This window comes from Nerophis lumbriciformis, linkage group LG37, assembly GCF_033978685.3.
Source record: "Nerophis lumbriciformis linkage group LG37, RoL_Nlum_v2.1, whole genome shotgun sequence".
NCBI classification, from domain to species: domain Eukaryota; kingdom Metazoa; phylum Chordata; class Actinopteri; order Syngnathiformes; family Syngnathidae; genus Nerophis; species Nerophis lumbriciformis.
This window is the reverse complement of record NC_084584.2, coordinates 3,943,660-3,958,666: the sequence shown is the minus strand read 5'-3', so window position 1 is coordinate 3,958,666 and position 15,007 is coordinate 3,943,660. Positions and strand designations below refer to the sequence as shown.

The 15,007-nt window shown below is 24.7% G+C and overlaps 1 protein-coding gene across 3 annotated transcripts in view; it reads right to left on the bottom strand.

Annotated features, from left to right (window-relative positions):
* Positions 1–2,122: 2,122 nt before the first annotated feature.
* The window catches only part of coa4 (cytochrome c oxidase assembly factor 4 homolog), a 57,712-nt gene continuing 44,827 nt past the window's right edge, over positions 2,123–15,007 (bottom strand). For 2 of the 3 annotated variants that reach the window (XR_012049360.1, XR_012049359.1), the window contains exons 3-4: positions 2,514–3,281; positions 2,123–2,226 (exon numbers count right to left, since the gene is read on the bottom strand). The gene's annotated coding sequence lies outside the window, so the exon portion shown is untranslated. Of the gene's footprint in view, positions 2,227–2,492; positions 3,282–15,007 lie in introns of those variants that run through there. The other variant, XM_061931215.2, reaches the window with a different exon arrangement.

The window sequence follows — 15,007 nt, the reverse complement described above, 5'->3', positions numbered from 1 at the left end:
TAATATTGTCACTTTATTCTCTTAAAATGTCTGTTTTTAATTGTTGCTGTTTTTAGTAACTATCTTTTTTCCTCATACATTGAACCTCTTGTTACAAAAGTTTGATTTTTTTAAAAATCTTATATTCAAACTTTTTTCCTCCCAATATTGCGACTTCATTCTCTTACAAGCTCTTTTTTGTTGTTGCTGTTTTTAGTAACCATCTTTTTTCTTCATACATTTAACCTCTTTATTGTCGTAACAGTTGGATCTTTTTTTAAAAAAATCTTATATTCAAACTTTTTTCCTCCCAATATTGCGACTTCATTCTCTTAAAAGCTTGTTTTTGTTGCTGTTTTTAGTAACCATCTTTTTTCTTCATACATTTAACCTCTTTATTGTCGCAACAGTTTGATCCTTTTTTTTATCTTATATTCAAACTTTTTTCCTCCCAATATTGCGACTTCATTCTCTTAAAAGCTCTTTTTTCTTTGCTGTTTTTAGTAATCATATTTTTTTCTCATACATTGAACCTCTTTATTGTTACAAAAGTTAGATTTAAAAAAAAAATCTTATATTCAAACTTTTTTCCTCCCAATATTGCGACTTCATTCTCTTAAAAGCTCTTTTTTTGTTGCTGTTTTTAGTAACCATCTTTTTTCTTCATACATTTAACCTCTTTATTGTCGCAACAGTTGGATCTTTTTTTTAAAATCTTATATTCAAACTTTTTTCCTCCCAATATTGCGACTTCATTCTCTTACAAGCTCTTTTTTGTTGTTGCTGTTTTTAGTAACCATCTTTTTTCTTCATACATTTAACCTCTTTATTGTCGCAACAGTTGGATCTTTTTTTTTAATCTTATATTCAAACTTTTTTCCTCCCAATATTGCGACTTCATTCTCTTACAAGCTCTTTTTTGTTGTTGCTGTTTTTAGTAACCATCTTTTTTCTTCATACATTTAACCTCTTTATTGTCGCAACAGTTTGATATTTAAAAAAAAAAATCTTATATTAAAACTTTTTTTTTCTTTAATATTGTCACTTTATTCTCTTAAAATGTCTGTTTTTAATTGTTGCTGTTTTTAGTAACTATCTTTTTTCCTCATACATTGAACCTCTTTATTGTTACAAAAGTTAGATTTAAAAAAAAATCTTATATTCAAACTTTTTTCCTCCCAATATTGCGACTTCATTCTCTTAAAAGCTCTTTTTTTGTTGCTGTTTTTAGTAACCATCTTTTTTCTTCATACATTTAACCTCTTTATTGTCGCAACAGTTGGATCTTTTTTTTTTTTATCTTATATTCAAACTTTTTTCCTCCCAATATTGCGACTTCATTCTCTTAAAAGCTCTTTTTTTCTTTGCTGTTTTTAGTAATCATATTTTTCCTCATACATTGAACCTCTTTATTGTCGCAACAGTCTGATATTAAAAAAAAATAATCTTATATTAAAACTTTTTTTTCTTTAATATTGTCACTTTATTCTCTTAAAATGTCTGTTTTTAATTGTTGCTGTTTTTAGTAACTATCTTTTTTCCTCATACATTGAACCTCTTTATTGTTACAAAAGTTAGATTTAAAAAAAAATCTTATATTCAAACTTTTTTCCTCCCAATAAGCTCTTTTTTGTTGTTGCTGTTTTTAATAACCATCTTTTTTTCTTCATACATTTAACCTCTTTATTGTCGCAACAGTTGGATCTTTTTTTTTATCTTATATTCAAACTTTTTTCCTCCCAATATTGCGACTTCATTCTCTTAAAAGCTCTTTTTTAAATTTGTGCTGTTTTTAGTAATCATATTTTCTCCTCGTATATTGAACCTCTTTGTTGCAACAGTTTGATCTTTTTTCAAATCTTATATTAAAACTTTTTTCCTTTAATATTGTCACTTTATTCTCTTAAAGGGTATTTTTTATTTGTTGCTGTTTTTAGTAATCATTTTTCCTCATACATTGAACCTTTTTATTGTCGCAACAGTTTGATCTTTTTAAAATCTTATATTCAAACTTTTTTCCTCCTAATATTGTGACTTCATTCTCTTAAAAGCTCTTTTTTCTTTGCTGTTTTTAGTAATCATATTTTTTCCTCATACATTGGACCTCTTTATTGTCAGTTTGATATTAAAAAAAAAAAATCTTATATTAAAACTTTTTTCTTTAATATTGTCACTTTATTCTCTTAAAATGTCTGTTTTTAATTGTTGCTGTTTTTAGTAACTATCTTTTTTCCTCATACATTGAACCTCTTTATTGTTACAAAAGTTTGATTTTTTTAAATCTTATATTCAAACTTTTTTCCTCCCAATATTGCGACTTCATTCTCTTACAAGCTCTTTTTTGTTGTTGCTGTTTTTAGTAACCATCTTTTTTCTTCATACATTTAACCTCTTTATTGTCGCAACAGTTGGATCTTTTTTTTTATTATCTTATATTCAAACTTTTTCCCTCCCAATATTGCGACTTCATTCTTTTAAAAGCTCTTTTTTCTTTGCTGTTTTTAGTAACTATCTTTTTTCCTCATACATTGAACCTCTTTATTGTCGCAACACTTTGATCTTTTTTATCTTATATTCAAACTATTTTCCTCCTCTTAAAAGCTCTTCTTTTTTTTAATTTTCGCTGTTTTTAATCTTTTTTCCTCATACATTAAACTTCTTTATTGTCGCAAGTTTGATCTTTTTTTATTTTATTTTATATGCAAACTTTTTCCCCCCAAACCTGAAACTTTATTCTTGGTGTGATCGTTTCTCAGAATATGAATAATTAATCTTTTTTTCAACCAAATGTCAACATTACACTTTAAAAGATGACTTTCTTCTACTTAATACTCTAAAATTGGACTTTGTTCTCTTGTAAAACTCAACATTTTAATGTTTTGACGTTATTCTCCTAATTGTTCCACTTGGTTCTGCTAAACTCTTTTTACCATTTTTTTATTGTTTAGGACCTTCTAAAGGAGTCAAAGTGTTGATTCAAATAGGAATGGAATGATAATAAAGAAGTCTGACAACAACAAGAAGTTGAAACTTTTAGTGTGACGTGTGAAAGTTACAAAACAACCGTGTGTGTGTGTGTGTGTGTGTGTGTGTGTGTGTGTGTGTGTGTGTGTGTGTGTGTGTGTGTCTCACCTGAGGGTCAATTAGTGAGCCCTGAGGGAGAGCGCAGTAAAAAACAAGAGTTGTCTCAGGTGAGTGAAGTTGACACAAGAGTGCTCCCTGGACTCCACTTGTTTGTTTTACCACTGGAAGGAAATAAGTGACTGGAACTCTCCCGGGTCACTACAACTTTGGGATTTATCCTGGTAAAAAAAACAAAAAAAACCCCGTTTTATTTACTACATTTTATCACGTCGTAAGAAGCAAAAGTTATATTGTACAAAAGCAGTGAAGTTGTCACGTTGTGTAAATGGTAATAAAAGTCGTAATTTTACAAAAAAAAAGTCTTTAATTTGACAACAATCGTAGTTTTACAAAAAAAGTCTTTAATTTGACAACAATCGTAGTTTTACAAAAAAAGTCTTTAATTTGACAACAATCGTAGTTTTACAAAAAAAGTCTTTAATTTGACAACAATCGTAGTTTTACAAAAAAAGTCTTTAATTTGACAACAATCGTAGTTTTACAAAAAAAGGTCGTAATTTTACCCCCCCCCCAATAAATTCGTAATTTTACAAAAAGACCTCGTAATTTTACCCCCCAAAAATGAAAAAAATTATTTTACAAAATCAATTTGTAGAATTGGGAAAACATTGCAGTGTAGAGAAAAAGTAAGAACGTGAGAAAGGTTTAAAAAAAAAATAGCTCTTGAAGTCCTAATATGAGAAAATATTTATGTGCAAAAAAAATTCTAATTTAACAAGATAGTTTATATTTCTCCAAGAAGGTTTGACATTTTTCGTTTAAGAACGCCGTAGTTTTTGTGTGAAAAAAGACGGAATACCATGAAAATGCTACAATGGTTATTTTACAAAAAGTCGTGATATAACACAAAAAAAGTCGTAATTTTACAAAAACTCGTAATTTTACAAAATAAAAATTATACTTTTATCAAATAAAGTCGTAATTTTACAAAAAAAATGGTCACTTCTAAAGATGGTTAATATATATGTATATATATATATATATATATATATATATATATATATATATATTATTCGTCATTTTACAAAAAAAATTGTCACTTCTATATATATATATTATTCGTCATTTTACAAAAAAAATTGTCACTTCTAAAGATGGTTAATATATATGTATACATGTATATATATATATATATATATATATATATATATATATATATATATATATATATATATATATATATATATATATTCATATATACATGTGTACATGTATGTATACAATATATATACATGTGTGTATATATATATATATATATAATTTTTTTTTTCTTTTCTTTTTCCCCCCCCGTCATTTTACAAAAAAAATTGTCACTTCTAAAGATGGTTAATATATATGTATACATGTGTATATATATATATATATATATATATATATATATATATATATATATATATATATATATATATATATATATATATATATATATATATATATATTATTCGTCATTTTACAAAAAAAATTGTCACTTCTAAAGATGGTTAATATATATGTATACATGTATATATATATATATATTCATATATACATGTGTACATGTATGTATACAATATATATACATGTGTGTATATATATATGTATACATATATATATATATATATATATATATATATATATATATATATTCATATATACATGTGTACATGTATGTATACAATATATATACATATGTGTATGTATATATATATATATATATATATATATATATATATATATATGTATGTATATATATATACAGTATATACGTATATACATATAATACACATATATTTACATACACAAATATAAACATACACATATTTATACAAAAGCCAAAACTAGTGAAGTTGTGTAAATGGTAAATAAAAAGAGAATACAACAAATCCTTTTCAACTTATATTCAATTGAATAGACTGCAAAGACAAGATATTTCATGTTCACACTGAGAAACTTTGGTATTTTTTGCAATTAATCAGGAACTTAGAATTTAATGGCAGCAACACATTGCAAAAAAAGGCATTTTTTTGGCATCGTCTTGCTGAAATAAGCAGGGGCGTCCATGATAACGTTGCTTGGATGGCAACATATGTTGCTCCGAAAGCTGTATGTACCTTTCAGCATTAATGGTGCCTTCACAGATGTGTAAGTTACCCATGTCTTGGGCACTAATACACGCCCACACCATCACACATGCTGCCTTTTTACACTTTCACCCTAGAACAATCCGGATGGTTCTTTTCCTCTTTGGTCCACAGTTTCCAAAAACTATTTGAAATGTGGACTCGTTAGACCACAGAACACTTTTCCACTTTGCATCAGTCCATCTTAGATGAGCCCGGGTGTTGTTGATAAATGGCTTTGGCTTTGCATAGTACAGTTTTAACTTGCACTTACAGATGTAGCGACCAACTGTAGTTACTGACGGTGGTTTTCTGAAGTGTTCCTGAGCCCATGTGGTGATATCCTTTACACGCTGATGTGGCTTTTTGGTGCAGTACCACCTGTGGGATCCAAGGTGCGTAATATGATGGCTTACGTGCAGTGATTTCTCCAGATTCTCTGCAACTTTTGTGTGTTTAATATTCATGTTAAATAATGTTTATTAAATATTAATGTAAATACTAATATGTTTAATATTCATGTTAAATAATGTTTATTATATATTCATGTTAAATAATGTTTATTAAATATTCATGTTAAATAATGTTTATTAAATATTCATGTAAATACTAATATGTTTAATATTCATGTTAAATCATGTTTATTAAATATTCATGTTAAATAATGTTTATTAAATATTCATGTAAATACTAATATGTTTAATATTCATGTTAAATAATGTTTTCTAAATAATCATGTAAATACTAATATGTTTAATATTCATGTTAAATAATGTTTATTAAATAATCATGTAAAATACTAACATGTATGTTTAATATTCATGTTGCATACTAATGTTTATTAAATAATTAAACTTAAAATTGAATCCTAATGTTCAAAAATTCATATTAAATACGAGTGTTTGATAAATATTATTGTGAAATACTCATGTGTGCTCAATATTGTTAAATACTAATATTCATGTATAATATTCCCCTTAAAGAAAATATGTTAAGGATGTTTATTAAATATTAATTCTCATGAATGTACTAATGATTATGTTCAATATTCATGTTAAATACTAATGTTTATGTTCAATATCCATGTTAAATACTAATGTTTATGTTCAATACTAATGTTTATGTTCAATATTTATGTTAAATACTAATGTTTAAGTTAAATACTAATGTTAATGTTCAATATTCATGTTAAATACTAATGTTTATGTTCAATACTAATGTTCATGTTCAATATTTATGTTAAATACTAATGTTTAAGTTAAATACTAATGTTTATGTTCAATATTTATGTTAAATACTAATGTTTAAGTTAAATACTAATGTTTATGTTCAATATTCATGTTTAATACTAATGTTTAAGTTCAATAATAATGTTTATGTTCATTATTCATGTTAAATACCAATGTTTAAGTTAAATACTAATGTTTATGTTCAATATTCATGTTACATACTGATGTTTATGTTCAATATTCATGTTAAATACTAATGTTTAAGTTCAATACTAATGTTTATGTTCATTATTCATGTTAAATACTAATGTTTATGTTCAATATTCATGTTAAATACTAATGTTTAAGTTCAATACTAATGTTTATGTTCAATATTCAAGTTAAATACTAATGTTTATGTTCAATATTCATGTTAAATACTGATGTTTATGTTCAATATTCATGTTAAATACTAATGTTTAAGTTCAATACTAATGTTTATGTTCAATATTCATGTTAAATACTAATGTTTAAGTTCAATATTCATGTTAAATACTAATGTTTAAGTTCAATACTAATGTTTATGTTCAATATTCAAGTTAAATACTAATGTTTAAGTTCAATACTAATGTTTATGTTCAATATTCAAGTTAAATACTAATGTTTAAGTTCAATACTAATGTTTATGTTCAATATTCATGTTAAATACTGATGTTTATGTTCAATATTCATGTTAAATACTGTTTAAGTTCAACACTAATGTTTATGTTCATTATTCATGTTAAATACTAATGTTTATGTTCAATATTCATGTTAAATACTGATGTTTATGTTCAATATTCATGTTAAATACTGTTTAAGTTCAATACTAATGTTTATGTTCATTATTCATGTTAAATACTAATGTTTATGTTCAATATTCATGTTAAATACTAATGTTTATGTTCAATATTCATGTTAAATACTAATGTTTTTAATGTAAATACTAATGTTTATGTTCAATATTCATGTTTATGTTCAATATTCATGTTCAATACTAATGTTTATGTTCAATATTCATGTTCAATACTAATGTTTATGTTCAATACTAATGTTTTTCATGTAAATACTAATGTTTATGTTCAATATTCATGTTCAATACTAATGTTTTTCATGTAAATACTAATGTTTATGTTCAATATTCAAGTTAAATACTAATGTTTAAGTTCAATACTAATGTTTATGTTCAATATTCATGTTAAATACTAATGTTTAAGTTCAATACTAATGTTTATGTTCAATATTCATGTTAAATACTAATGTTTATGTTCATTATTCATGTTAAAAACTAATGTTTCTGTTCAATATTCATGTTAAATACTAATGTTTATGTTCAATATTCAAGTTAAATACTGATGTTTAAGTTCAATACTAATGTTTATGTTCAATATTCATGTTAAACACTAATGTTTATGTTAAATACTAATGTTTATGTTCAATATTCATGTTCAATACTAATGTTTATGTTCAATATTCATGTTCAATACTAATGTTTATGTTCAATATTCATGTTCAATACTAATGTTTAAGTTCAATACTAATGTTTATGTTCGATATTCATGTTAAATACTAATGTTTAAGTTCAATACTAATGTTTATGTTCAATATTCATGTTAAATACTAATGTTTATGTTCAATATTCATGTTAAATACTGATGTTTATGTTCAATATTCATGTTAAATACTAATGTTTAAGTTCAATACTAATGTTTATGTTCAATATTCATGTTAAATACTGATGTTTAAGTTAAATACTAATGTTTATGTTCAATATCCATGTCAAACACTAATGTTTATGTTAAATACTAATGTTTATGTTCAATACTAATGTTTATGTTCAATATTCATGTTAAATAATAATGTTTATGTTCAATATTCATGTTCAATACTAATGTTTATGTTCAATATTCATGTTCAATACTAATGTTTTCATGTAAATACTAATGTTTATGTTCAATATTCATGTTCAATACTAATGTTTAAGTTAAATACTAATGTTTATGTTCAATGTTCATGTTAAATACTAATATTTATGTTCAATATTCATGTTAAATACTAATGTTTATGTTCAATATTCATGTTAAATACTAATGTTTTTAATGTAAATACTAATGTTTATGTTCAATATTCATGTTCAATACTAATGTTTATGTTCAATATTCATGTTCAATACTAATGTTTATGTTCAATATTCATGTTCAATACTAATGTTTTCATGTAAATACTAATGTTTATGTTCAATATTCATGTTCAATACTAATGTTTAAGTTAAATACTAATGTTTATGTTCAATGTTCATGTTAAATACTAATATTTATGTTCAATATTCATGTTAAATACTAATGTTTATGTTCAATATTCATGTTAAATACTAATGTTTTTAATGTAAATACTAATGTTTATGTTCAATATTCATGTTTATGTTCAATATTCATGTTCAATACTAATGTTTATGTTCAATATTCATGTTCAATACTAATGTTTATGTTCAATATTCATGTTCAATACTAATGTTTTCATGTAAATACTAATGTTTATGTTCAATATTCATGTTCAATACTAATGTTTTTAATGTAAATACTAATGTTTATGTTCAATATTCATGTTTATGTTCAATATTCATGTTCAATACTAATGTTTATGTTCAATATTCATGTTCAATACTAATGTTTATGTTCAATATTCATGTTCAATACTAATGTTTTCATGTAAATACTAATGTTTATGTTCAATATTCATGTTCAATACTAATGTTTAAGTTAAATACTAATGTTTATGTTCAATGTTCATGTTAAATACTAATGTTTAAGTTCAATATTCATGTTAAATACTAATGTTTATGTTCAATATTCATGTTAAATACTAATGTTTATGTTCAATATTCATGTTAAATACTAATGTTTATGTTCAATATTCATGTTAAATACTAATGTTTATGTTCAATATTCATGTTAAATACTAATGTTTATGTTCAATATTCATGTTCAATACTAATGTTTATGTTCAATATTCATGTTCAATACTAATGTTTTCATGTAAATACTAATGTTTATGTTCAATATTCATGTTCAATACTAATGTTTTTAATGTAAATACTAATGTTTATGTTCAATATTCATGTTTATGTTCAATATTCATGTTCAATACTAATGTTTATGTTCAATATTCATGTTCAATACTAATGTTTATGTTCAATATTCATGTTCAATACTAATGTTTTCATGTAAATACTAATGTTTATGTTCAATATTCATGTTCAATACTAATGTTTAAGTTAAATACTAATGTTTATGTTCAATGTTCATGTTAAATACTAATGTTTAAGTTCAATATTCATGTTAAATACTAATGTTTATGTTCAATATTCATGTTAAATACTAATGTTTATGTTCAATATTCATGTTAAATACTAATGTTTATGTTCAATATTCATGTTAAATACTAATGTTTATGTTGTAATATCATGTTGTTCCTCCTCCTGGGCATGTCTAATATCATGTTGTTCCTCCTGGGAATGTCTAATATCTAATAGAATTAGTGGGCAGCCTCCCAATGGTAAACTACTACTTCTACTACTACTCCTACTCCTAATCCTACTACTCCTACTACTACTACTTCTACTCCTCCTACTACTACTACTACTACTACTACTACTACTACTACTCCTACTACTACTACTACTTCTACTACTACTACTACTACTACTACTACTACTCCTACTACTACTACTACTTCTACTACTACTACTACTACTACTACTACTACTACTCCTAATCCTACTTCTACTACTACTCCTAATCCTACTACTCCTACTACTACTACTTCTACTCCTCCTACTACTACTACTACTACTACTACTACTACTACTCCTACTACTACTTCTACTACTACTACTACTACTACTACTACTACTACTACTACTCCTAATCCTACTTCTACTACTACTCCTAATCCTACTACTCCTACTACTACTATTTCTACTACTACTACTACTACTACTACCACTACTACTACGATATTAAAAAGTTGATTAATTGATCAATGGAGCTTCCATTGATATTATTGTGCTACGATGAATCGTTCAAGTGTAACTAATACGACTTTATAACATCCGGACCGCAAAAGGAAGGTAAAACAAGATAAATAGAAGGTAAAAATGGTAAAAGGTCAATAGAAGGTCAAATAACGTGAATAAAGTGAATTAAAGGTGAAAGGTGGAAAATAAAGTAAATAGAAGATAAAATAAGGTTAACAGAGGGTAAAAGAAGGTACATTTAAAAAAGGTAAATACTAGAGGGTAAAAGAAGGTAAATTGGGGTAAGAAAGGTAAATGAAGGCAGAATTTAAAAGAAGGTAAATAAAAACAGGTAAATAGTAGAGGGTTAAAGAAGGTATTGGGTAAAAAAAGATTTAAAAAAAGGTAGAATGTAAAAGAAGGTAAATAGAGGTTAACTAAAAGGTAAAAGAGGGTCGAGGGTAAAAGAAGGTAAATAGATGGTAAAAAGGTAAACATACAGTAAATAAAAGGTAAAAGAAGATAAATAGAAGGTAAAAAGAGGGTAAATGAAAGGTAAAAGAAGATAAATAGAGGGAAAAAGAAGGTAAATAAAATGTAAAATAAGGTAGAGGGTTATAGCAGGTAAATAGAGGGTAAGTAAAAGGTAAAAGAAGGGAGACGGTTAAAAAAGGTAAATATACGGTAAATAAAAGGTAAAAGAAGATAAATAGAAGGTAAAAAGAGGGTGGAGGGTAACATGTAAATAAAAGGTAAAATAAGGTAGAGGGTAAAAGAAAGTAAATAGAGGGTAAATAAAAGCTAAAAGAAGGGAGAGGGTTAAAAAATGTACGTAAATAGAGAGTAAAAAAGGTAAAAGAAGGGAGAGGGTTAAAGAAGGTATACAAAGGGTAAATAAAAGGTAAACAGAGGCTAAAAAAGGTAAAATAATGTAAATAAGAGGTACTGGAAAATAAGTTAAATAAAAGATAAAAGTTAAATAAAGGTAAAAAAAGATAAAACAAGATAAAAGACGGCCAAAGAAGGTAAATAAAAGGTAAAATAATGTAAATAAAGGTTAAAAAAAAGGAATACAGAAGGTAAAACAAGGTAAACAAATAAATATAAAGGTTAAAAAAAAGGAATATATAAGATAGAAGACGGTAAATACAAGGTCAAATAATTTAAATGAAGGTTAAAAAAAAGGAATACAGAAGGTAAAACAAGGTAAACAAATATAAAGGTTTAAAAAAAAGGAATATAATAGATAAAACAAGGTAAAACAAGGTAAATAGAAGGTAATGAAGGTAAGTACAAAAGTATTAGTTTATGTCAAATATTTTCACTGAAATATGAATTGAGGCTATAAAGTGTTTTATCCCATGAATCAAACAAGCTAATCAATACATTACTCCACTACTACAATAATCAATAGATTACTCAACTACTACAATAATCAATAGATTACTCAACTACTATAATAATCAATAGATTACTCAACTACTACAACAATCAATAGATTACTCCACTACTACAATAATCAATAGATTACTCAACTACTACAACAATCAATAGATTACTCCACTACTACAATAATCAATAGATTACTCCACTACTACAACAATCAATAGATTACTCCACTACTACAATAATCAATAGATTACTCCACTACTACAATAATGGATAGTTAGTGTCAAAACAAGAACACTAGTGATTTTCTAATAATTAATACATTTAAAAAAATATATATTTTGACTGTTGGGGCTTAATTTTTTTGTTGGCGAAAGAACACTATTGGTTTTGAATGAATGCTGGTCAGTAAGTCACGGTGTAAAAAACAAGAACACTATTGGTTTTGAATTAATTAATACATTTACAAATATATATATTTTGACTGTTGGGGCTTAATTATTTATGTTGGAACAAGAACACTATTGGTTTTGAATGAATGCTGTTCAGTAAGTCACGGTGTAAAAAACAAGAACACTGTTGGTTTTGAATGAATTAATACATTTAAAAAATATATATATATATATTTTGCCAGTTGGGGCTTAATTATTTATGTTAAAAAACAAGAACACTATTGGTTTTGAATGAATGCTGTTCAGTAAGTCACGGTGTTAAAACAAGAATACTATTGGTTTTGAATTAATTAATACATTTAAATATATATATATATTTTGACTGTTGGGGCTTAATTATTTATGTTGGAACAAGAACACTATTGGTTTTGAATTAATTAATACATTTAAATATATATATATATTTTGACTGTTGGGGCTTAATTATTTATGTTGGAACAAGAACACTATTGGTTTTGAATTAATTAATACATTTAAATATATATATATATATATTTTGACTGTTGGGGCTTAATTATTTATGTTGGAACAAGAACACTATTGGTTTTGAATTAATGAATACATTTAAATATATATATATATATTTTGACTGTTGGGGCTTAATTATTTATGTTGGAACAAGAACACTATTGGTTTTGAATTAATTAATACATTTAAATATATATATATATTTTGACTGTTGGGGCTTAATTATTTATGTTGGAACAAGAACACTATTGGTTTTGAATTAATTAATACATTTAAATATATATATATATATTTTGACTGTTGGGGCTTAATTATTTATGTTGGAACAAGAACACTATTGGTTTTGAATTAATTAATACATTTAAATGTATATATATATTTTGACTGTTGGGGCTTAATTATTTATGTTGCAACAAGAACACTATTGGTTTTGAATTAATTCATACATTTAAATATATATATATATATTTTGACTGTTGGGGCTTAATTATTTATGTTGGAACAAGAACACTATTGGTTTTGAATTAATTAATACATTTAAATATATATATACATTTTGACTGTTGGGGCTTAATTATTTATGTTGGAACAAGAACACTATTGGTTTTGAATTAATTAATACATTTAAATGTATATATATATTTTGACTGTTGGGGCTTAATTATTTATGTTGGAACAAGAACACTATTGGTTTTGAATTAATTAATACATTTAAATATATATATATATTTTGACTGTTGGGGCTCAATTATTTATGTTGGAACAAGAACACTATTGGTTTTGAATTAATTAATACATTTAAATGTATATATATATTTTGACTGTTGGGGCTTAATTATTTATGTTGGAACAAGAACACTATTGGTTTTGAATTAATTAATACATTTAAATATATATATATATTTTTTTTGACTGTTGGGGCTTAATTATTTATGTTGGAACAAGAACACTATTGGTTTTGAATTAATTAATACATTTAAATATATATATATATTTTGACTGTTGGGGCTTAATTATTTATGTTGGAACAAGAACACTATTGGTTTTGAATTAATTAATACATTTAAATATATATATATATATTTTGACTGTTGGGGCTTAATTATTTATGTCGGAACAAGAACACTATTGGTTTTGAATTAATTAATACATTTAAATATATATATATATTTTGACTGTTGGGGCTTAATTATTTATGTTGGAACAAGAACACTATTGGTTTTGAATTAATTAATACATTTAAATATATATATATATATATATATATATTTTGACTGTTCGGGCTTAATTATTTATGTTGGAACAAGAACACTATTGGTTTTGAATTAATTAATACATTTAAATATATATATATATTTTGACTGTTGGGGCTTAATTATTTATGTTGGAACAAGAACACTATTGGTTTTGAATTGATTAATACATTTAAATATATATATATATTTTGACTGTTGGGGCTTAATTATTTATGTTGGAACAAGAACACTATTGGTTTTGAATTAATTATTACATTTAAATATATATATATATGTTGACTGTTGGGGCTTAATTATTTATGTTGGAACAAGAACACTATTGGTTTTGAATTAATTAATACATTTAAATATATATATATATTTTGACTGTTGGGGCTTAATTATTTATGTTGGAACAAGAACACTATTGGTTTTGAATTAATTAATACATTTAAATATATATATATATATATTTTGACTGTTGGGGCTTAATTATTTATGTTGGAACAAGAACACTATTGGTTTTGAATTAATTAATACATTTAAATATATATATATATATATTTTGACTGTTGGGGCTTAATTATTTATGTTGGAACAAGAACACTATTGGTTTTGAATTAATTAATACATTTAAATATATATATATATATATTTTGACTGTTGGGGCTTAATTATTTATGTTGGAACAAGAACACTATTGGTTTTGAATTAATTAATACATTTAAATATATATATATATATATTTTGACTGTTGGGGCTTAATTATTTATGTTGGAACAAGAACACTATTGGTTTTGAATTAATTAATACATTTAAATATATATATATATATTTTGACTGTTGGGGCTTAATTATTTATGTTGGAACAAGAACACTATTGGTTTTGAATTAATTAATACATTTAAATATATATATATATTTTGACTGTTGGGGCTTAATTATTTATGTTGGAACAAGAACACTATTGGTTTTGAAT